Raw genomic sequence first — 23,502 nt, 5'->3', positions numbered from 1 at the left:
CTGCCGTGACGCGCGGTCCGCCGGCGGGTCCTGTGAGTCCCCTTTCGGTACAACGCGGTGATCCTCAGCCGCAGCTGCCGTCTAACCTGCCGTGAGGGGACCGGCAAGAAGTCCCCCAGATTTCCAGAGATCCTTCGTCCCCGCCGGCGTCGCCGACTCTGCTCTCCCGTGTTGGAGTCGCCTCGCCCAGGCCACCGCATCCCCCACGCCTCAGCTCCGCGTCTCTCCAGGATCCGCCACCGCGGAAAGAAAAAACCCGTCTCCCCTCTGCTCTTGGGCCCGCGATCTTCAAAAGTAACCAGAGCCCGCATTAAAAAAAAAAAAAAAAAAAAGTAACCATTTCGCTTCCTGACGGTCCCACCCTCCTTGCCTCGCTGCGGGCCGGCCGCCGGGCTGGCGATCCCCGCCCAACTCCGCTCCCCGCTCCCGTCCGCAGTAGGAGCCTACCCGGCCAGATCCCGCTGCCCCCGCTTTCCAGGAACTGTCACTGCTGACCGTGCCCCTGGCAGGTCTCCACAGGTCCCGCGCACGAACTATTCCTCGAAAAGTTACCCACCCACTTGGCCAGCCTCGTGGCTCGAGCACCTACCTCGGTCCGCCCGCTCCATTCCCGGGAGCCCTAGTGAGTGTTAAAGCCGAGATGCAAATACCCCAGGGCGCTTATGTAAACTTCCCCCTCCCGCAGGTGCACGCGCGGGCCAGAAAACGCTGGGAGCATATGCAAGGACACCTCTTAGAGAAATCATCTCCTCTCTGCCCATAACAATGATGTCAGCAAATGGCACGTTTAACCAAGTTCTCACTTGGAAGGGCTCATTAACATATGAATTCTCCTCTTAGGACCTTCCTTGCATTTCGAGAGATTCCTACTGCTTTTAGCGCAGATTTATTTTTATCAGTAAATAACATCCAAAGAAACGGAACCAGGTCACGGGATGCACTCAATCAAGTACATGAATAAGAGTTGTTAAGTGAATATAATTATTCAAACACAAGGACTATGCTCATACTCATGGCTAACCTTGTTTCTGAGCTGTTAATATTTCTAGGTACATTAAGAGAAAGTGAAGCTTGGCATTAGTTGCCTACCGATAGGACCAAGAGAAGCAAAAACAGGACCTCAAGGCAAGCCCAGAAAGAAACTACAATCTGCAGCAGAAGACTGAGTCGCTTCAAAACTACAAATTTTAATTTCTACAATAGCCTCCTTATCACAAGGCGATATGCCAAAAGAAGGGAGAGAAAAGGATGCAATATTTAAGAGCTTTATCAGTTTATAAAATGCAACTTAAAATGGTCACCAGTTCCTTGGGTATCCTACCTCTTTTTCAAGTTATATTCGGGAAAAAAAAATCCTTAAACCCTCCGGATTCTTTGGGAGTGATTTGCAACATATATGTTTCTACAGTATACAACGGAACAATAGCCCATTGTAACTGTGATTTAAAAATACACAAGCAAGTTGCTATAAATAGAGCAGTCAAGTAAATAACTCTGTGGCCAATTTCTGTTATCTCTGCTGCAAAGCAAGGCAGCTGAGAAGCTGCTTTTTTTAAGTTACTTTTTTAAAGTGGCAGAGGCCCCCCAAAAAGGTAATGGCTCTGCTGGTAGACTAGCTTGGAAACACTGATTTAGGCAACAGGATCTGTTATTGAAACATACTCTATGTTGGTAAATCTAGAACACAAGTTGTGAAGATGGTTCCCAAACAGTTCTAATGTAGATCTCCTCTGCCTTCAGGTTGTATGGAGATTGGTGAGAGGGCAGAGATGGACTTCAAAGATGACCACTTTCCTCTGGGGAGCTGTGAAATGAGTCGTGAATACCTAGGTCAGATTTCCTTTTTCCTATTTCATTTCTGTTTGGACTTTGTCAGGGAAGTCATCAACTGACAGTGTGCAGTCCATTACTGACTTAAATCAAACCCAAACTATCATAATACAGGGAGTATCAGCAGGCCAATGCTATGCCAGGTGGATCCTTTTTGAAAGCTTTTAATGGAGAGCTACACCTTAGCCAAGGCCCCAGAACCCTCCCAACTACAAGCCATAGCAACATTTACTAGTATTAAATGTCTGCCATTCTAAGTGTGCTTCTTCTCACATAGTTACTGGTAAATACTGTTTGTTACATTTTCAACAGTTACGGTCAGCTTTATTGCCTATTTTAAGTGTTTTCAGTGATGAAGTGGGTTTGGAGACAGTTAAAAACTTCCTACTAAAGTTCAATCTGAATGCAACAGACCTTAGTCCGGTCTGAAAGGCATTGTTATTGTCAAGGGTGAACTTATGCAGGATGGAGAGCAAGGCCCCCAACCAGCATCCTTTTGTTTTAGCGGGGAGGAATATTCATTGCCTGGAAATCACACTTGCCAGGAGGCTGAGAAAGGAAGCCCAGAAATTCACAGGACCTGGTTCCCTCTAGCCAACAGGTCTCTGCCCTACTCTCACTCAGAGTGGCCTTTTCCAGCTGCCCATCCCAAATATCACCCCCCCACCCCCCTTATTTGTGCTGTCTTCACAGCACTCTTGCTTGACATCCTATTTGTTCATGTTTGCTGCCTGTCTTCTTCCCTAGCCTTTGCAGGTTCGTTACTATACTCTCAGCACTAAGATTCATGCCCCACACTTAGTAGACAAGTTCAATAAGCAGGAGGTAAATGAATGAATGGGTTGGGGACATTCTTCTCAGGCCTTCATTGCCATACCATACCTGAACAAGGAACTTTTGTTTCTAACCTAAAGCCAGACTGAATTCCAGTGTCTTAATGGAGGAGACTAAGACAGACAGAAAGAAAACCGCCAAGGGCAGAGAAATAAAGAGGGAGCATTTTGGTTGTCAAATGTCAGCTTTATTGGGTCTGGGAGAAGGAGATAAACGTACAAAATAGAAAGCACAACTGAGTTCTATTCCTTGGTTCTCCTATGATTTGTATATGGTGACCTTGAGGTCTTTTCTGCTCCTTGCTTCTATTTTTCCATTTGTAAAACAGACCTACTTTATTTAAGAGTAAGAGTTGCTCTTGGTCACAGCTATGTGGAAGGATTTGTAACTAAAAGTCAGTCATCTAGGAAGAGTCTATTTAAATGATTGAATGTCTATGTTTCTGAACAGAAAAGAGAGATCAAGGACTCTGAAATTCATCAAATGACATTTCACTCACTAAATTTAAGGGGCGGTTGGCATAGGAAATGTTCAGTAGGGTGATAGTTTTCAGGACAACAATTGGGTAGTTCTGACTGTGTAGAGATAGGTAACTAAAAGAATCACAACACCTGTAATGTTGGATGCAATTTCTAATGAAAATAGCTCAAAAAATAAATCATAGAGTCAGACAATGCTAGAGTTGACAACAATCCGTAGGATCCCACATCTTGTCCAGAAAAAAAAACCGAGATCCAGAAAAACAATTATAATCATAATTCTTCAAGTCTGTTACCAAATTTGTTACCACTAAATGTTTATGTAAAGTGTTTTACCTTCTTTTTAACTCTAACATTTGTGTTGTATCTCTGATTGGGCAGTATATCCTGATGGCTAACTGAACACCTGCAAATTCTAGGGTCAGCTGAGTCCTCAACAGCCCCAGGGAAGGGCCTGAAGGCAGTATCAGCTCTTCCGAGAGTTAATAGGCTGGATGTTGTTTTATAATAGGTTGCAGTTTCTCTAGGTCTCCAATTACTTTCTTTCCGCCTTTGATTATATTTAAAGCAATGTGATTAGAGAGCACTGGTTCTTTAACATTTTCTACACCCAGTCCCTCTTTAGATTTACTACTCCAATCCTCCCAGCCAGCCATCCCCTCCCCCAACTCCTAACTCCTTTGAGAGTAAGGTAAATCCTCCCTGCAAAATATCTCGATGCACTGGGTTTGATGTTAGGAGAATTTAAAGTCTATTATCCGTCAGTTACTAGGCTCAGGGACAAATCACTTCTCTAAGGTATTAGCCTGAGGTATTAGAACTCAGGCTTCACCATCTCAAACTAGATGCTTCCAGAGACTCCACCAGTTCTAATATTTTTTGAGTCTCTTAAAATTTGATAGCTGGTTGTGACACTAATAACAGGCAGGTGTCTTGAGTCTATAGCCCAGGCTGGGTGGAAGAATATAATAGGATCAGGTCCTTCCATTTGACTCTTGCTCAGAGTTATGACTTCTAGTAAAAACCCACCACTCACTCTCTACTGCTCTGAAACAGCCCTTTCCCAGTCCAGGAAATGTCTCTTTCCATGGACAGATAATTAAACCTGTATTCCTTAAGAACTTAAACCTTCCTTAAGTTTTTCAACTTTCTCTATTCCTATAGATCTGTGGTTTAATACAACATACTTAAGATTTCATTGCTGAAAAACCGCCAACATGTTAAGAAATAAAGAATAAATCCTCCAATCAATATTGAGACATCTAGGGGGCTTCCCTGGTGGCTAAGTGGTGAAGAATCTGCCTACCAGTGCAGGAGAACAGGTTCTGTTCCTGGTGTGGGAGGCTCCCACGTGTTGGAGGGCAACTAAGCCATGTGCCATGACTAAACCTGTGTTCAAGACCCCGGAAGCCGCAACTACCGGAGCATGAGTGCCCTACAGCCCATGCATGTTCCACAATACGAGAAGCCATCGAAGCGAGAAGCCTGAGCACCGAAACTAAACAGAGGCGCTGGCCCGCCACAACTAGAGAGAAGCCGTCGCAGCAATGAAGACCCAGCACAGCTATAAACAAAGTTATTCAAACAAATACTGAGAGATCTATACACGGAAAGTTATTCAGGATAATATTGAGATGCAAATCCCAATACATAGTATGATCACATTATTATAGCTAATAATATATTGGCTAAGGTATGCATAGCAAAACTATTTAGAGGAATATAATTACTGAACCATTGATATGATTTCTAGAGAAAGGCAGATGGAAACTTTGACTTTTGAACTTACAGTTGACCCTTGAGCAAGGTGGGGTGAATCTGTGTATAACCCCCTCTCCTTGGTTCCTCTGCATCCGAAGATTCACAGACAGTGCAGCACTTAGCATTTACTACTGAAAAACTGTCAAGGGTAAGTGGACCTGTGTAGTTCAAACCTGTGTTGTTCAAGGGTCAACTGTCTATTTGTAAAATAATTGTACCTTTGTATCTTCACACTATTTACAACCTTTTTTTTTTTCAAAATGCTCATATAAAACCTTTATAAAAATGGTTTAAGAAACATTAAAGAAAATATTCTACAATATTAATATAAGGAAGAAACGCTCACAAGCATAAAATGATTTCTTGAATTGTTATTAGTTGATACAGAAAGATATATGAATACATAATTCCTCCCTGTGCTATCTTCTGCTCAGTCACAAACTTCAAGGGTGAAACCTCTGCTGCAGTCATCAGTCCCAAATTTCCATGGAGCCAGACATACTGGAACAAGAGCTGCCTGTTGTTCCAGGCTGATGCTTCATAAATTCATCCATTGATTTATTGATAGATTCTTTGGTTGAATCAAAAGATATTTAATTCAGCGCAGCTCTGTTAGACCTAAACCCTCCCCTTAAGGACTTCATAGAATATGATATTTAAATATGAAGTCCTTAAGGGGAGGGTTTAGGTCTATTTTAAATTTCATATTCTATTTATATCTTGATAAAATAGAAGGCATAGGAAAACACACAAGATGAGTAGGGAAAATTACCAATTGTTCTAATTTTCCAAAACACATAAGAAACCATGGTATGTTGTGATTATACTAAAGTTGAGGTATGGTTAAAATTCTAATATAAGAGTAAGAGGAAACGTTGATCGATCAATTCTGGTTAGAAGGTGAGAATCTAGGAAAGTGGGGTGACATCTGAGCTGGGCCTGAAAGGATTTGAAGTAGTTGATCAGGGTAATCAGTGGAGTTGGGAGTAGGAACCAAGGCCCAGTTGGGCCTGTCAAAGCTTGAGGGCCAAAAGAGTGAGCTGCCCTTAGAAAACCCACAGTGATGTGGCAGAGCACAGCCGGGAGGTAGGTCCAGACTCTAAATGGCTGCGTGTGCCAGGGCTGTTCAGCTATTCCAAGGGCTACAGGGAGTCACAGAGGCTTCAAGAAGAGCGAAATGACTGTGTCTTTGCCCTCATTAGAGGGAGGGCAGAGACAGCAGTGCAGGGAAACCAGATGGAAAGAGCCTGAAAGCCTTTCCAGGAGTCAAGGGCAGTGTGTCTGAGGGCGGAGAGACTGGGCTGGGATGGCCCAGCATGGACTTTGAGAACTGGCAGATGGGGGCCACCATTTCTTAAGTCAGCATTCCCATGGTTTCCTGGAAAGACAATCAACAAGTTAGCCCTGATATGAGAGCTCCAGCTTGAAACTGCAGATATTTTTCACTGTCCATGGAAGATAAACTCAAGGTAACCCAAAGTGTTGATATTTACGTTTCTAAGTTCAAACTTTATCTTCCTGTTGGAATCCATTCTTAAAATACAGCATTGGCATCCTCCAGTGTTAGAGCTCAGGGTCATTCATTATGGAAGGAAACAGGTACATGACTCTAAGGTTGGAAGATTATGTAGAATAACCCAGCCAAGCCTGCTGCAGAGATGAAACAAAAAGTGGAAACTTGGTGTGTTAGGTGAGCTCTGCAATCTTGCAGTTTGTATTCTGTGCAAAACATGTAAATAATAAATACTGCTTTGTCTTAAAAATTAAAATTATAGAGTATTTGCTGCTTTGCTTCATGAACTACACACTCAAAGCTATTTAGCTCACCTTTGTATTTTTCATGCTATTTAAACTCTCCACTACCTAAGATGGTTGATTCTCCACAAGGAAATATCTGGGCCAATGAGGGTGGGCCAGCTTTTAACAACTGCCATGTACAATAACGTTCTTACAGAGGTGTCCGCAAAGAATTATTTCAAGCAGCCTCTTGCCAAAAACAAAAGGTCAGCCATGCTTTCTGTAGTTTCTTTATCTTATCTAAGATACCAAGTCCCCTTCTGGAACTGTGGGAATTTACACAAGGTGATTTTGTAGTGGGGACTGGTTTACCAGCTATCCCAGGTTGGGCCAGGGCCAGGAGTTGGAATTCCAATTGTTATATTGGATCAAATCACATAGCTCTAGGTAAGTAACTATCTTTTGATGAAAGTTACTTTTAATATTTCCTTTGTCTTTTATGCTTGGAGTGCTCATCTCTTCAGCATTGTACCTGCATTGAATTATAGACGGGCTAAGGGAAGCGATATTGCCTATTTTGTTTAGCAATGAATCTATCCCAAGTGCTTAGATACTCAGGCCTACCCCATTAGGTACTTTGCCTGCTACATAGAGTTTTCTCTGTGAATATTTGCTGAATGCTCAGTGACTGGTTCCAGACCTTGTTAAGCACTCTTATATTATCTCAATTATCAATCCATTGATTTTGTTTTCTCTATTTTTATTTGGAAAAAAGTGAGTCAACTAATTTAGTGTTCAACTCTCTAGTTTTAATATTTAAAGGAACCTCATAAAATTTATCTTTTACGTTATTCTTTTTAGCATATAGGATCTGAAATGAACTTAAACCAATTGGCTAAAGTGAAATCTCTTTAGCAAGCTCAAATTACTAAATGATATGCTCCACCCACCTCCAGACCAATAATCCTCCTTCCTCCTCTCTTCCTGGTCTGTTTATGGTACCTACCGCCAGTACCCCCAGTAAGCCAGACACCTGACCATCACAGGCGCCTCCTTCACCAAGTGCCCTTCTTCTTGCCTGCCCTCATTCAGGGACTAACTGGATCTTTGCATCTTTTCCATTTTCTATCTCACCCTGTCCCCCATCCTGGGATGCTACAGCAGCCAAGCCTCGAGGGCTTCTCTTCCCTACATACCCATTTTCCCTCACTTGAGCACTATAAACCTATATCATTCTTCTACTTTAAAAATCCCTTCTTCAGTTTTCCTGGCACCTCCATGGGATAAATGAAGGTCCTTCATTTCCAGCCCCCATTGATCCCTCCGACTGTATCTCCATCACTTGTCATATCTCACCTCTGGCTCCAGAACTTGTGGTTTCCAAGCATATCATGTTGTTTCATGACCCTTTGTCTAATCCTGCTGTTTCCTCTATGTGCAACTGTCTAGCCACACATTTTTATCTGCCTGGCTGACTCTTACTTCAGGACTTCATTTGGGATGGGTCCAGGAATGTTCCCTGAGGTCCCATTACACCAGAGGTTTCTATGCTGCATTTCCATTCCTCTAAGACTCTCCATTAGCCCCAGGACCCCCATCTTATTCAGACCAGTCCCTCCACCAAAATTACTGCCTATTTTCTTTCTCAAATAGAAATTTTTTTTCTTTTAACTCAACAGATATCTTCTCTTCCTCTGTGCACAGAGCTTTGGGACAACCCAGAAACTCAAACTTTCCACTTGGCAGTTACACCAATAAGGATGGGCTACAGTCACTATTTTGCTTAATATTAGTGATTGGAAAAGATGTATTTTGAGAAACAGACCTTCTGGTATTTCTGGTTCCTTAAAAGAGCTTTCTCAAACAAAATGCAGTGATATGATCCCATGATGATCATGGTGAGGAAGCTGTCTGTGAGGATAAAAGTGCAGTCTGGGTGGATCTGGATGTAACGAGCATCCTAGTATCCTTTGAGGAAAGAGGATGCTGTCTCACAGCAAGCCATCGTGTACCTGACACATGGCCTTCCTTTCACTGAACATGCAGTGACCTAAAGACAGGGGTGGCATCAGCACAGAATGAGGGGTCAAGTATGCATTAGAATTGTGCATCATCTTGGACATATAGCATGTTACTGCATTTTATTTGGTGACACGCTAAGAATATAATAATGCCAAGTGAAACTCCATCACTATTATTATTACTATCATGTAACTATAATATCTGGAGTACTTGTAGGCTAGGCCTTGTGTTAAATCCTGTACATTAAAAAAAAATTCTAATAACATGATAAGGCATGTTATATTCCTTATTTTATATTCCTTATATTCCTCATTTTACAAATGAGACATGTAAGTTGCTCCATCATCTAATCATCAGCTAATTAGTGCAAGAGCCTGGATTCAGAATCAGGTCTGACATCGAAGCCCATGGTCTTCAACCACTAGGTTATTTGCTTTTAAAGCAGAGCTTCTTACAAATGGCAAAATAACATGCTTTGCTTGCCCCAACTGGTGACTCAGCGATATCACCAGGAAGTAGGAAGGATAATTCTAGAAGGTTCATGCCACATTATTTCATCTAGAAATGAAGCAATGCACTCAGTGACAACACACTGGCTACCCTGACCTCTAGGACAGAAATGCTGCACAGCTCAAAGGAGGGGCATCACCCACAGCCCCCAATCCTGGGGGTCCTCAGAAAACTGAGACACTGAGCTTTTGGAAGCAGTTTCACTGCATTTTTAACTTCTATAGATACAAAGTCATTTATTGTCCAAATACAACAAAACTGGCCTGTATCTGAAGATCATTCATATAACAGTTGCTCTGATGCAACTATTCATCATTAGAGTATCAGGGTGTGCTAAGCTCTTACTCAAGTAAGGGTATCACTCTCAGATGGAGCCCAACCATCAGCTCCTCGATTTAGAGGCAGATTATGCTGAACAAAGGGCAAAACCACGAGAATGGTTTGGTTTGTAGCTTATGTGTGACCCATTCATCTGAACGCATCTCACATGACATCCTGAAGGCAAAAAGGCACTGCAGTAATAATGCAGCCATTAATAAGCCTGTCAGACAAAATTGATTATAGCTCAACTCCCAGGACCATAATACATTATTATTGTTGTTTTACTAAGGTCCTTCAGTTCAGTTACAGCAAATGAATAAAAAGGAAAAAAAAAAAAAAAAGACAATAGAATTAATAGTCTGGCAGCATTTCTTGGTGATTGTAATTGCCAAAATGTCCCCCAACAAAAATTTGTTGCAGATGAGCTCAAATAATAGAAACTATTAAGACTCATATAATATCACTCATATAATTCCATATAATATAAGCAGGCTTGTACAGACAATCTGCTTCTTACAGAAGGACACACATGTTTTACTTAACACAGACTAAGATTACTGACTGCATTGCTGCTAATACAATAGACCAAACCTCATTTCCATTACTGACCATTTCTAAAGTCTTTAGCTTCTCTTTCAATAGGTTCTAACAAGATTCCAGGAATCTCTGAAATGCTTCTCTCCACCTTTTGGAAAGGTATGTTTGGGAGCGGGGAGCAACTTAGTGAAGACTGAAAATATCATTAGAAAAATAGTTTTATGACTTATCATGCTTTTAGGATCTAAAGAGTCAAAAATTTTTGGAAATAATCCAATGACATGGGTAGATAACCTCTTCAAATGGAGTCACCATTCAAAAGATAGAAGAGGAGGGCCAGTTCCTACACAAGTAACATTTCTAATCATCTTCTTGTCTTTCCAAGAATCTATTTTATAATGACTTTTCTGAACATACAACTATCTGATTCCTAAGAACACCTTTTATGAAGCGCAGCATGTTTTTTTCACAGACAATTAAAATCTACAAAAAAATGCTTGTCACTCTATAGGAAAATATTTCTCATGCCTAATTAAGAGAATTCTTAGGGAGAATAAATATGACGTTCATATACATAAATATTTGGGATCCTTGAAAGCCTGTAATAGGAACATCTGGGCATTTTGTTGCTGATGCTGCGTAATAAGCAATTTCACTTGTAGTGAAATTATTAGGGGAAAAATAATTTAAAGCGACCTCTAGTGTGTTAACTAGGCAGCAAATTTTCTGTGCATTGTGAGGAAAAACATTTACTGTCACCATTAACAGCACTGGGACAAAGTAGGAAAAGTGGGCTAGGGCCTCTGCCATATCACTCCCAGAGGCCAGCCGGCAAGAGTGGCAGCTATGACACTCACTGGGTAGACTCTTGGTGGCAGTTTTTGTTTTGAGTAGGGGAGGAACTGATAGTTAAAGAATGGCTGGGGAATGACTGGACATTTACAGATCTGTTCTTTCCCAGATAGTTTTGTTTTAGATAGTTCTTAAAGGGAAAATATAGAGGCTACTTACTCAAGGTACTTAATAGGTATGATTTTTTTTTTTAAAGTATTTGCCTTTCTGCTCCTTTATACTGCCAACTATCAGGGACCCACATTTCATACTGGAATGTATTTCTAGGGCAGATGGGGAAAAACGGCCAAGTTTCAGATGTCTCTTTTCTCTATTTCTTTTCTTCACTGTAAGGTTTGCTTTATGGAGCTTTCAGTCTTGGGTTTCCATAACCTCCTAATGCAAAACAGGCTAAGAAGAGCCATGAATGTAACAAACCACATGTTGCCTTGCTTTCCTTTTTTTTTTTTTTTTTTGAGGAGGAAAAATTCAGCTTACAAAAAAAAAAGAGTATTCAAACTTACCAGTTCACCAAAATTAAAGATGTTTTAAAGGTTTCTTAAACTAAGTCTTGGCATCTTGTAATATTTTAAAATATAAATTAAAACATATGATTGTGATAAACTCTGATTTTACTGAAAAGCAAAAAGAAGATGCTAAGACCATGGCTAATAGTTTACAAAATTAATTTTGACTTATAGGGAAATCTGAATATTTTCACCTCAGCCAAAGATAAGCGACACACACACACAAAATTAACTGTAAGGATTTCCTTGTGAAATCGACACTAGCTCTTTCTGAATCCTGGAAACTTGCATAAATTATTCAAAAATTTTATGGCTCAATTCAGCTGTCAAAGAGAAGAGCCTTGTGACAACACCTCACACCTGTCACTTATCTAGAACAGTCTCGGGCTTAGTGACTCCCACCTGGATGAGCATGCCCAGACGTTCCTCACACTCATTTTACACAAGGGGATGGATTCTTTGCCATTCTGGGTAGTAAAGAAATTAAGACACACACTAAAATCCCTGGAATTTTCCCAAATGGACTATCATGATACAGATCTTAACTAAAGTAACCATGGAAAAGAGCACAGACCTTACAAAATCATGAGATGTTCCATTTAGAGCTCTTCCATGGAACTTGAACACAAAACACAATTAAGGACCACAGACTTCAATATCTGTTGTAAGGAAAGCACCATCCAACCGAAAAAAAAAAAAGTAACAAATTATGAAGCTGGTTTTTCTTCTAGGTCTTACTGTCATAGGAAACGCAAATGTCCCAAATAAATTCTCATCAGAATATTCCCTGCCTCTGGGGTAATTCTCAGCCGTGGAAATCTTTATCCCCACACCTTCTTCCTTCCCTAACTCAATTCGCATGATAAAGGGACGCAGCCTAGGTCAAGTGTGAGGTTCCTATAGCCTCCAAAGTCCCTCCCTGTGGTCCTCCCATCATCAAGCTGCATGCAATTCAAAAAGGGGTCTTGGTTATTTAATTAAGTGACAAAAGAGATTCTTGGGGAAAAGAGGTTTGAGACAAATATTTAGTTTAAATTTTGCATCTGTGGCAAAAACAAACAAAATCCCATTTCCTCACAAAAATCACACACGAATTAAAATCTGCTGATGGTTTTTTAAAAGGGGAAATGAGAGGTGAAGAAAAGTGGGGTCCAAGGAAAAAAAAATAACGAGGGTGCTTAAAAAGCAGGGCATGTTAGAAGCTAAAGGCAGTTTTCTGAAAATAGAGCCAGAGAAAGCTCAGGGGTGTGTCTCCTGGACAGGAGTCCTGGGAGTGGAGCCAGGAAGGAAACCTCTTGTTCAGGGAAATCTGGTGGGCAGAGTACAGGGAACTATTAGCTATATAATTCAAGGGTCTTGAAAAGAGAATGTCCTGACAATGAACAAAAGTGTATTTGCCTCCAAAATGGGTACATCTGGGCAGAAAACCTGAATGGGGTCACCCTGGACTGATTCCACAGGTGGGCTCCTTCTTCTCCCTTGTGGTGGCATCCAAGCGTGCTAAATACATCAGGGAACTGTGTTATGCAAACTGGGTTGAGTTGAAATAATGAGGTTTGTAACAGGACTATTTTGTAAGTAACAGAAACCAGACTAATTTAAGGAGAAAAAGGGTGGGGAGTGATCATTTAACAGACGGAGACATAGGCCTGTGTCTCAGGCAACACACAGCAGGACTGTAGCTGAGCTTCAGAAAATGACCACAGTTCAGAAAGAGAAACACTCAGAAACTGAGACAGAATCCTTTCTTCCTCTAGTCTTCTGTCTGCTTCTTTCTGGTTTAACACTTTGTGCTTACCTTCCTGCAGACAGGGCTTTGTGGCTCCTCAGTCTGTGAGGTTAAAAAATGGCCCCCTCCCAGGGCTGGGGTTGAAATCCAACACGACCAAGGGCCCACTCCTTGACCATGTATCCACTCAGTCAGATGGATGAGGGCTTCTGTGTTTTACAGGCTACGGGCCAGTAATTCCCAGTGAAGGCAAAATTGTTTTGTCCTGCAGAGATACTCCAAAAGTGTCTATTAAATGAAATTTAAAAATTCTAGTTGTACAATGGGGTAAGAACTTGCTCTTAGATATTATGGATGGGCACTGTCCCTAATAACAGTTAGCCAAGAGCAACTGATGCTGCACCGGTTGTCAGTGTAAGAATCACTTACACTGATTCCCTCCCACCAGAGAGGGACTTATCCAGCGGTCCAGTGGTTACGATTCTGCCTTTCAATGCGGCGGACTCAGGTTCAGTTCCTGACTGGGGAACTAAGATCCCACATGCCTTGGGACAACTAAACCTTGGAGCTGCCACAACTAGAGTAGCTAACACTCCACAACTACTGAGTCCGCGTGCTCTAGAACCTGTGCTCCCCAACAAGAGAAGCCACGCTGCGACATTCCACAACACACTGCAACAAAGACCCCGTGCAGTCAAAAGAAAAGAATCACCTGGAAAGTCTAAAAACATATAGATGCCTGAACCACATCCCCATAGATTTTAATTCAATAAGTCTGAGTTAAGGGCGTCCCTGGTGGCTCAGTGCTAAGGAGTCCTCCTGCCAATGCAGGAGATGGGTTCAATCCCTGGTCTGGAAACATCCCACGTGTCATGGAGCAACTAAGCCCTTGCACCACAACTGTTGAGCCTGGGAGCTGCAATTACTGAGCCCTCATGCCGCAGAAGCCCAAGTGCCCTGGAGCTGTGCTCTGCAACAACAGAAGCCACTGCAATCAGAAGCCCATGGACACTGCAAGTGGAGAGTAGCCCCCGCTTGCTGCAACTAGAGAATGCCTGTGCAGCAAAGAAGACCCACCAAGGCCAACAAGAAATAAAATTTTAAAAAGAAGTCTGAGTTAGGAGCCATAAATTTACATTTCATGCAGTTTTCCTAGATAACTGCAATTTCTAACTGGGTTTAGGAACTATGCATTGGTCTACAGACACAATTCACTTTGGTTACTAGCTCTCCTAAGACAGTGATAAATTTGTGTGAGGAGAAAGAAGAGCTACTTCAAGTTTTCATTGAGTAGCTGGTCAAAGCAAAATTCTACCCAGACATTCCAAGGTCTTCAATATTGCTTATGAAGCATGCATGCTCATAAGTAAATCCCAGATCTCTTTCATGAAAAGTTCTAAAGGGATAGATGTCATTTTGGGGATCTGACCTCTCTTGGTTAAGATATCTTGCTCAAGTGAAATTGAACTTCTCTTTTGTCATATTAGGTGAAATTATTCTTTGGATGTGGCTTTGTGGTGCTGGTTTTAATCCACAACATCATTAAAACATAGTTTTCAAAGTTTTCTCATGAATTGTTAGAATAGGTTTTTAAAAAAGCATGAAATGAGAACTGTAGAAATTAGAGCCATTGAATACCTAACATTTAAACCCATTCAATTTAAATTTAAATTAAATTGGGGGCCATGCACTGCTTAATTTTAATTATGCACAGTTTCTGTCATTTCAGCACTTTTCCTCTGCAAAGGCTCCATTTACAGGATGCTTCTGAGGCAAGTGCTGCTCCCACTGATTTAAAGTAATGGCTGTCCTGCTGGGTAAGATTGCTGAAACTTGAAGGCTGCTGGGCATCTGCTGTTGCCCTGGGTTCTGAGTGTTCTTTAGCTTCCCAGAATTGTGGACACAAAGCAAGCAGATGACATGTCATTTCAGGGGTCAGGGGATATTTACTGAAAATACTAAGAAGATCAAGGTGGGACTTCCCCTGGTCCAGTGGTTACGAATCTGCCTGCCAATGTAGGGGACACAGGTTGGATCCCTGTTCTGGGAAGATCCCACATTCAGCGGAGCAACTACTGAAGCCTGTGCACCCGGAGCCCATGTTCTGCAACGAGAGAACGCACCACAATGAGAAGCACGCACAACTGCAGCTACAGAGTAGCCCTGCATGCCACAGCTTAAGAAAGCCCAAGAGCAGCAACGAAGATCCAGCACAGCCAGGGGAAAAGAAAAAAGATCAAGGTGTGTGTAGACAAAGCAGAAAAACAATAAATCACGTGACTTTCATAGACATAAGCCAGAAGGTGTTTGAACCAGAGGATAGAAAAGGCTTCCCCTAGCCTACAACTTATGGCAGAAAGTGAAGAGGAACTAAAAAGCCTCTTGATGAAAGTGAAAGAGGAGAGTGAAAAAGTTGGCTTAAAGCTCAACATTCAGAAAACTAAGATCATGACATTTGGTCCCATCATTTCATGGCAAATAGATTGGGAAACAGTGGAAACAGTGTCAGACTTTGTTTTTTGGGGCTCCAAAATCACTGCAGATGGTGACTGCAGCCATGAAATTAAAACACGCTTACTCCTTGGAAGAAAAGTTATGACCAATCTAGATAGCATATTCAAAAGCAGAGATATGACTTTGCCAACAAAGGTCCGTCTAGTCAAGGCTATGGTTTTTCCTGTGGTCATGTATGGATGTGAGAGTTGGACTGTGAAGAAAGCTGAGCGCCAAAGAATTGATGCTTTTGAAGTGTGGTGTTGGAGAAGACTCTTGAGTCCCTTGGACTGCAAGGAGATCCAACCAGTCCATTCTAAAGGAGATCAGCCCTGGGTGTTCTTTGGAAGGAATGATGCTAAAGCTGAAACTCCAGTACTTTGGCCACCTCATGCGAAGAGTTGACTCATTGGAAAAGACTCTGATGCTGGGAGGGAGTGGGGGCAGGAGGAAGAGGGGATGACAGAGGATGAGATGGCTGGATGGCATCACCGACTCAATGGACACGAGTCTGAGTGAACTCCGGGAGTTGGTTATGGACCGGGAGGCCTGGTGTGCTGCAATTCATGGGGTCGCAAAGAGTCAGACACGACTGAGCGACTGAACTGAACTGAGCCCACAACTTGCTGTTGTTCCAAAATGACAATAAATGATTCAATCTGTTCACAACTATATCACTTGCTCTTCTCTGTTATAGTATTAATATTTTCTTTTCCTTCTCACACCAGGTTTTTTCCTGTTTAGTCTTCTAATTTGTTTTATTGCATGGAAGATTTTTTCCCCTCCAGTTATTATTATGGTAAGAAAGAACTCTTGGGGAGGAACTAACCTCCAATCCCCATTACACCATCAATGAAGGCTGCACTGCACTGAGCAGACAGCAGAGCCTAAATGAAGTTGATGGACATTTCCAAAGCCAAAACATCTGTGTTGACTTAATGCAGGGAAACAGAAGATGACCACAGCTAGTCATGTGACAGATGACATAGAAGCTTATCACCAGGCTGAATCGCAGTATTGACAGGATTAATTTTTCCTCATTAGCCAGAGAACAAGATAAATACATATCTGAGGACATAGAGTAGGATAGGATTACAACTCCTGTTCCTCTGTGATTTTTATCAGGATGTGAAATGCAATTACGTCAATCTTATTTGAATTCATCTATCAATTTGTCACTTTGGGGTTTTACAAAAGTTAACTGTATAAATAAACAAAAGTGAAAATATATTTTAATGACAACTTGAGAACACTGCTTTTACATTTTTTTCAAAAATCATGAAAAGATACTCATCCTCGTTTTGTAATGGTTAGAGCAGAAAATGAAAAGCATGAAGAAGTGGCTCTGTAGAGGAAGCAGGGAACAGGAAAAGGGGAAGGGGGCGGAATATTTCTCCTAGAGTAAGTATTTTTATAAAGGATCCTCCACACTCATGCAGCTTAAGGGCACTAAGAACTTTATTATATGGCAATAATCTTAGCACAATGTACTTTCCTGTTAGAATATCCTGTACCATGGACTTTTTTGGCTAAAAACTGAAGTATGCCTGAACATTATATGTAATGTAATTCCCACAAATGAGCTACTGTTTGAGAGGAAAAAAAAGGCAAGTGGTAATAAATCTGTAAATCCGTACTGCAGTTTTTAGGATAACCTTTATTGGTCTGGTCTAAACAGTTTTATACACGGGTATATAACATATACCAAATTAGAAATTCATCAACGGAATTCATTGATAAAGAACTGTTGCATAAATGGCTTTATTCTTTAGAGTTTCGTTTATTACTTAGAGAGCTATATAAATAGCATTATTAGTTAGTTGCTTGTTTAAAGGAAAAACAACATGGAGAGACATTTGGGTTAGGTCAAATGTGGGAAATAGCTCACAACTGCATGACTTCAAACACAGATGGGCAGAAAGGTCCTGGAAGTGGTGAGAATGAAAAGGCGAGATGGAGATGGATGGAGTGCACTCTCGGGGTCCTGGCGGGTGGTGCGGTGGAGCTGCACTCTGGGTATCGGATGGAGGGGAGGGCAGAGCTTGTCATAGTGGTCCTGCTTCTGCCAGTAACTGGCTGGAAGACCTTTACTCTCTGGGGTTCAGTTTCTCATCCACAAAATGGTAGGTGATCTTTAAGGTCTCATAGCTGTGAAATCCTCTAACTCTTTGATTTCTTCCGTCTAGGAAACCGTCCAGGAATAGAGGTCGGCTGTATACACAAGGGCCATTTTAACCAAAGCCTGTCTTAACATTTGTTGCCACACCCCAGGGTGGTGGAGTAGACTTGTTGTCCTGGGGAGGATAGCAGCCAGACAGAGAAGCCCACGCGCATTGATGAGCCTGATCACCTGGGCAGCCACACAGACCCTCATCTCTCTGGGGTTTAGGCAGTATAAAGCTTCCAATGAAAGTTCCCAGGCACGTACCCTGAATTCGCCATCTCATCTGCAGCTCCTTAGTCTGAATGGAAAGTTCTATTCTGGGAAACCATCTGAGATGCATTCAGGCTAACTTGAAGGAAAAGTTGGAAAGCAAACTCAGACATGAAACACAAACTCTCAAAGAACTGTTAAAAAGGGGAAATGAGATTCTTCCTTTAAAGCATCCCCCAAAATAAAGTGCTAAAGGAAGGACCGAAGAAGAATTGCCACAGCACCTGTCAGTTCCCTACAACCTTCAGTTCACTCTTCAGTCATTTGTGTGATGATGGGGTCTCTGTTGGGCTGGAAGACTCGTGTAGATGGAAAGCAAGACTGCCTTGCTCAATGCTGCCCCAAAAAACAGGCCTGTCACACCATCAGGACTGACAAAGGTTTGTTGAGTGACTTAATGCCAGAATGATGAGTACCGTTCATTTCAGGAGAATATCTGAGATGTGGAACATTCAGGATATTAAAATGTAAATTCAAAAATGATTACCATGGAGCCAATTTTTCTACTTTCTGTTCTACCAATGACCTTTATGAAGAAAAATTATGCATGCCATTTGGTCTGAAAGATAATCAAGATCACTTCTTAGTCAGAAACTTAACATTTTTCTTGAAAAAGTCTTTTGAGTTTCATTTGCATTTTACTCCTGGTACAATTAATCTTTTTGTTCTGAGTAAATCCCCCAAATTGATGCTATTTCTCAAAAATCTTCATTGAGATAGGCAATTGGAAGGTCTGCTTCGTTGTCAAAAAGGAGCCTGGGTCCTAGTTTGTGCTATTACTGAAGAGCCTGAAAAACTTTTATTTACCTGCCTAGCAAGGACACTAACCTGCTCCATTCAGAGCACTAATAAAAAGTGTGATAAAAACGCCAAGGCTTCCTTATCTTGAAAGATTCTTCCTAGTTCAAAGGGTCAGTTTCACACCAGGGTCCCAAGTCTTATCAGCTGGCTCTTCAGAGCCCTGCCATTGTAAAACAAAGAATTCCTCCAACGGGCATGACAATGGTACAATCCAGCAGACACTTCAAAAGGAGCAGGCACTGCTCAGAAGATGCCCTAAGCTTACCCCTCACTGCGATGTTTACACACAGATTCTAATGCCTCATCCCACAGTACCGGACAGGCGGGATAGTCAAGGGCATCGCACCCGCAGAGTAGTCAAGGATTGTGTTTTACCAGTAAAGTGGGGAAAACTTCAGTTTAAACACCATTTACTCCCAGTACCGAGTTCTCAAAAGCCAGGGTCTCATTATTCTACTGGAGTGAGGAAGCTGCCAAGGGATGGCATCTGTGGCCTCAGCAAATAATTAGAGAGACAGAAGGAGAGAAAGAGAGAGAAAGAGAAAGAAGTGTGTCTGCAGAGAACCCAGGATCATCTGCAGGCATCCACATGAAATTTGCAGATGAGGATAAAAATAAGAATAAAAGCCCATAACGGCTCTGCAGGATGCAAAGAGAAAGACTTACAGGTATGAAGTTAATAGGAAAAAAAAAAAAAATTACTGAATTCCCTCTGAAGGTCTGACTTGTGATGGGGGCTCTGATCTGTTGGCCTTGTTTGTTTAACTTCGGTGAAAATCAAACACCAACTTTCCCAAATCAAGTTCCACAGGAAAATGGGTATGGAAATGATTGTAAAATTTACCTTTGAGGTTCTCCAGCCCTTTCTTATAGCTGTGCATTAGAGACATGTATAAATAGTGTTATTTCAAAGAAATCCAGACACTTAGATACTGGAAGCAGGAGGCCTTATTAGGAACAGCTTGATTTTATTGACATCAAACAGTAAGTTATAAGGTTTTCTTTATTTCTCAGAGCCTGTGCTTTATATATCCTAGGATATCAAGGATGTTTTAAAAACAAGCAAATAACCTCCCATTATTATTGGGAACCCTGTGTACTTTGCAGTGAGCCTGGTGGCCTTGCTAAAGACAACCAGACCGTGGAGTCCGGGCAGCCAAGATCTGAATCTGATCCTCCTTTGTAATCGCTCCACCCCTCACTAGGGCAACCTCTCCGGAGTTCTTTTCAGGTTCCTGTCTTTGCTTCAACTGGGTGGACAATTGTGCTGGATACTGGGCTATAAAGAGGAACAACAGCTGCTCTTTGCCCTGAAGCAACTCACTATCTATTCCTTGTATTTATATATATACACACACCCTCAATTCTTTCCTCATTTTTTAAGTCTCTCTTAAAGCTTAAGTGTGTCTCTTTTTTAAAATTATAATATTATACAATAAGGGGCTTCCTGATGACTCAGTGGTGAAGAATTCGCCTGCCAATGCAGGAGACATGGGTTCGATCCTTTGAAGATCCCACATGCCACAGAAGGACTAAGCCCATGTCCCACAACTACTGAGCCTGGGCTCTAGAGCCCAGGAGCCACAGCTACTGAGCCCATGTGCCCTAAGGCCTGTGCTCCACAAGAGAAGCCCCACAATGAGAAGCCCGTGCACCACAAGGAAGACAAGCCCCCACTCTCAGCAGCTAAAGAAAAGCCCACACAGCAGTGAAGACCCTGCACAGCCAAAATTAAATAAATAAGTAAAATTATTAACAAAAATTATTACACAATAAAAATGGATATAATTTCATTGTATATTAGGAAGAGGTTCAATTTAGTATACACGGGAGCCCCAAGACTATTCCAATATACATTTGTTGCCTTTACAAATCCTTTGAGGTGTCTTCACTGCAATAAAACGGTCCAACAGTTGTATGGTATACAAATATATCCCCAAATCATGAAACATTAATGATCTAATAAAAGCAGTTCGTTTCAGGTTGTAGCAACTGAAACTATGTCTTCTGTTTTGGGATTTCAGATCCTTTTATTTTCTGCATTTCATATTTTCCTCTGTGTGTGCTGGCAAGCTATTAAACCCCCTACCATATTTCTTATCTTATGGTTATTTGGGGGAAGAATGATCATCTTTTTTTTTTTTCTGAATTTCTTGCCAGTGTTCTTATAAGAAGTAATATCCAAATACAGCTTAGTTTTTGTTATGAAAGAACAACTGCATGCAGACCAACAGAAATGCCTTGGGAAACTCATGGGCTAATGAGCTATTAAATCTGAACCGTTTATCTATTATCCATTGTCAAATGAATAATAGATACTGAAACTTAAAGATCAACATTATCAAACTAAAATGGAAACAAAGTTTCTTTACCCATCCTGGCCTATTCCACTTTTCAAAATTTTATTTTTTAAAATTTCATTTCATGGAAAATATACAGTATATAGTTTAAAAATCAAACAATTCTAAAAGGGTTTTTTTTTTTTTTTTTAATAGCTGTTGTCATGAAACCTGTTTTTCTTCCTCTCTGAAAAGCTGTAGGACCTTTTATATTTCTAGCATTCAAAATTACCTGATGATGTCCTTCATATTGACTATACTTTATAACACTGCACAGGGAATTTGGTGGGTCTTTAAATACAGAAATTCATGTCCTTCAGTTTGGGAAAATTTGTGGAATAATTTGTTTGATGATATTCTTCCTTCTGTTTTCTCTTCCTATTTAGATGTTGGCTCCCTGGACCTGATTTCCCATTTCCTCATCTTCTCTCTCATATTTTACATTTCTTAGTGTTTTAAAGTTTACATTCTAGGAGATTTTCTATTACTACAACTTTCAAGGCTTCTAGTGAATGGTTTTTCATTTCTTCTTTTTAATTTCCAAGAGCTGCTTTGTTTGCTCATGAAAGTTCCTTTTTTTTGTAGCATTCTGTTCTTGTTTACTTGGTACACTAACTTCTCCTTTCTTAGACAACACTAATTATACATACATATATATATATCATCTCCCTATTCTATTTGCCCTCTCTATGTTCACTTCATATTAGACATTTCTTCAATGTCTGATTGTCAGCTATCTGTTCATTTTTCAGATGAGAAACTAAAAAGCTGATTGGATGCTGTCTATATTTGGGAGAATGAGGCCAAGGGAAGGAAGCTTTTTGACTCTGTCTTTACTCTAGACTAAGATAATACAAAGTCAAACGAGTTATCTCTAGTTTTGTTTTCATCGTTTGCCTCCTTTTGGCTAACTACATTCTCCAAAGAACACTTCCCATCTGCTTACAGGGTGACACCTGGCTAAATGATGTGGAAGGCAAGTTGAGGCATGTTATCTGATTCCTCTGGTTCTGGTCAGGGACCCCTGTATGGTCAGGCTATCCAAAACGGCTGTTCCCTTGCTTTCTCTACAGACCCTGCTCCACCAGTACCTGCTTTAGCTGCACCCTACTCACTCGACTAACCTTCCAACATACTTGTCCCCGACCCAGCTGGTGACTGTCCTTATCAAAGGGGCAGTAAGGGCTGTGCCCCTCTGCTAGTTTCCCTGGCAACCAGTGAGACAACCTGATGTCAATTCCCTGATAACTGGTAATTGCCCCCTCTCCTCAGTAGCAAAGACAGCTGACAAGGTCTGTCCATTGCCCACTGCACACAGTGGGGTCTTGTTCCAGACGGATAAGCTGCCACTGCCCACTAAACTGCTGATGTTTCTGTTGCTGACTCCCGGCTCTTTTTTCAGGCCTAGTGGGCCTGTCGGGTGCAGCTCAACAACCCTTCCCTCAGTCGTGCCTGGTGCTTCATAGCTAGAGCCTCTCCTCTACTCTCATCCCAGGATAAACCTTCTTGAGCCTTTTGGGAGGTCTATGGTACAACTCAGGCTGCATCTCAACTTTCTCTTCTTCTAGATTAGGATCTGCCTACTTGGGTCCTTGAAGTCAGCCACCAATTACAGTCATCCCTTGGTGTCCGTGGGGGACTGGTTCCAGGACCCCTCCACAGAACCAACATTCAAGGATGCTCAAGTCCCTCATCGTCAGCCCTCTGTATGCAAGGATGCAGAACTCATGGATATGGAGGGTGATTGCAATCCTGCCTCCAAAATATGTTATTTTCTTATTTTCCATTCTCATCTTCATGGGTTTTCTTTTAAAAAGTAATTTATTCACCGTCATCTTAGTGAAATTTTGAAAGAGAATAAAGCTAAATGTGCATCCACCATCTTTAACTAGAGGTCCCTATCTCATTTTTTCCATGGGCTTATTTTTAAGGTCATCCTCAAATACCAGCCTCACTGTCTCCTCCCCCAACTCAAGGTCACCTTGCAGCTCCTGAGGTCTGAGTTTAAGCCAAAGGAGAGGAATTTCAGTTGATAAAAGACAAATGTATCCTTAAATACTTAACTGGACACTTAACAAGAAAAGTGGGGACTTTAGGAGTCTGAAAGATGTTTTTCTCTACATAATAGATGGGTTTCTTTCTGCACACCAGAAAGATAAGAATTTCTGGAGCACGAAGGGGAAACTAAAAGGTCTCAGGATGTCTCTTTTAGGTGTGAGTTTATAATTCTAAAAGTAAGAGAATTAAAAACCCAGCCTAATTCAATGCTTTCATTCCATTAGCAAGAAAGCTTATTGTAAAATTTAGCTAAATAAAA

General features: G+C 41.4%; 1 protein-coding gene across 6 annotated transcripts in view; it reads right to left on the bottom strand.

Annotated features, from left to right (window-relative positions):
* PRICKLE1 (prickle homolog 1 (Drosophila)) overlaps nt 1-23,502 on the bottom strand; it is a 109,515-nt gene that overhangs the window by 21,587 nt on the left and 64,426 nt on the right. For 2 of the 6 annotated variants that reach the window (XM_010860751.1, XM_010860755.1), the window contains exon 1: nt 87-296. The exons of 2 other annotated variants lie outside the window; for them this stretch is intronic. The gene's annotated coding sequence lies outside the window, so the exon portion shown is untranslated. 2 more of the 6 variants (XM_010860752.1, XM_010860754.1) reach the window with 2 other exon arrangements.

This window comes from Bison bison, unplaced genomic scaffold, assembly GCF_000754665.1.
Source record: "Bison bison bison isolate TAMUID 2011002044 unplaced genomic scaffold, Bison_UMD1.0 scf7180017864470, whole genome shotgun sequence".
In the NCBI taxonomy this organism is placed as follows: domain Eukaryota; kingdom Metazoa; phylum Chordata; class Mammalia; order Artiodactyla; family Bovidae; genus Bison; species Bison bison.
Note: the sequence above shows the minus strand (reverse complement) of the source record. Positions and strands in the feature narration are given on the sequence as shown.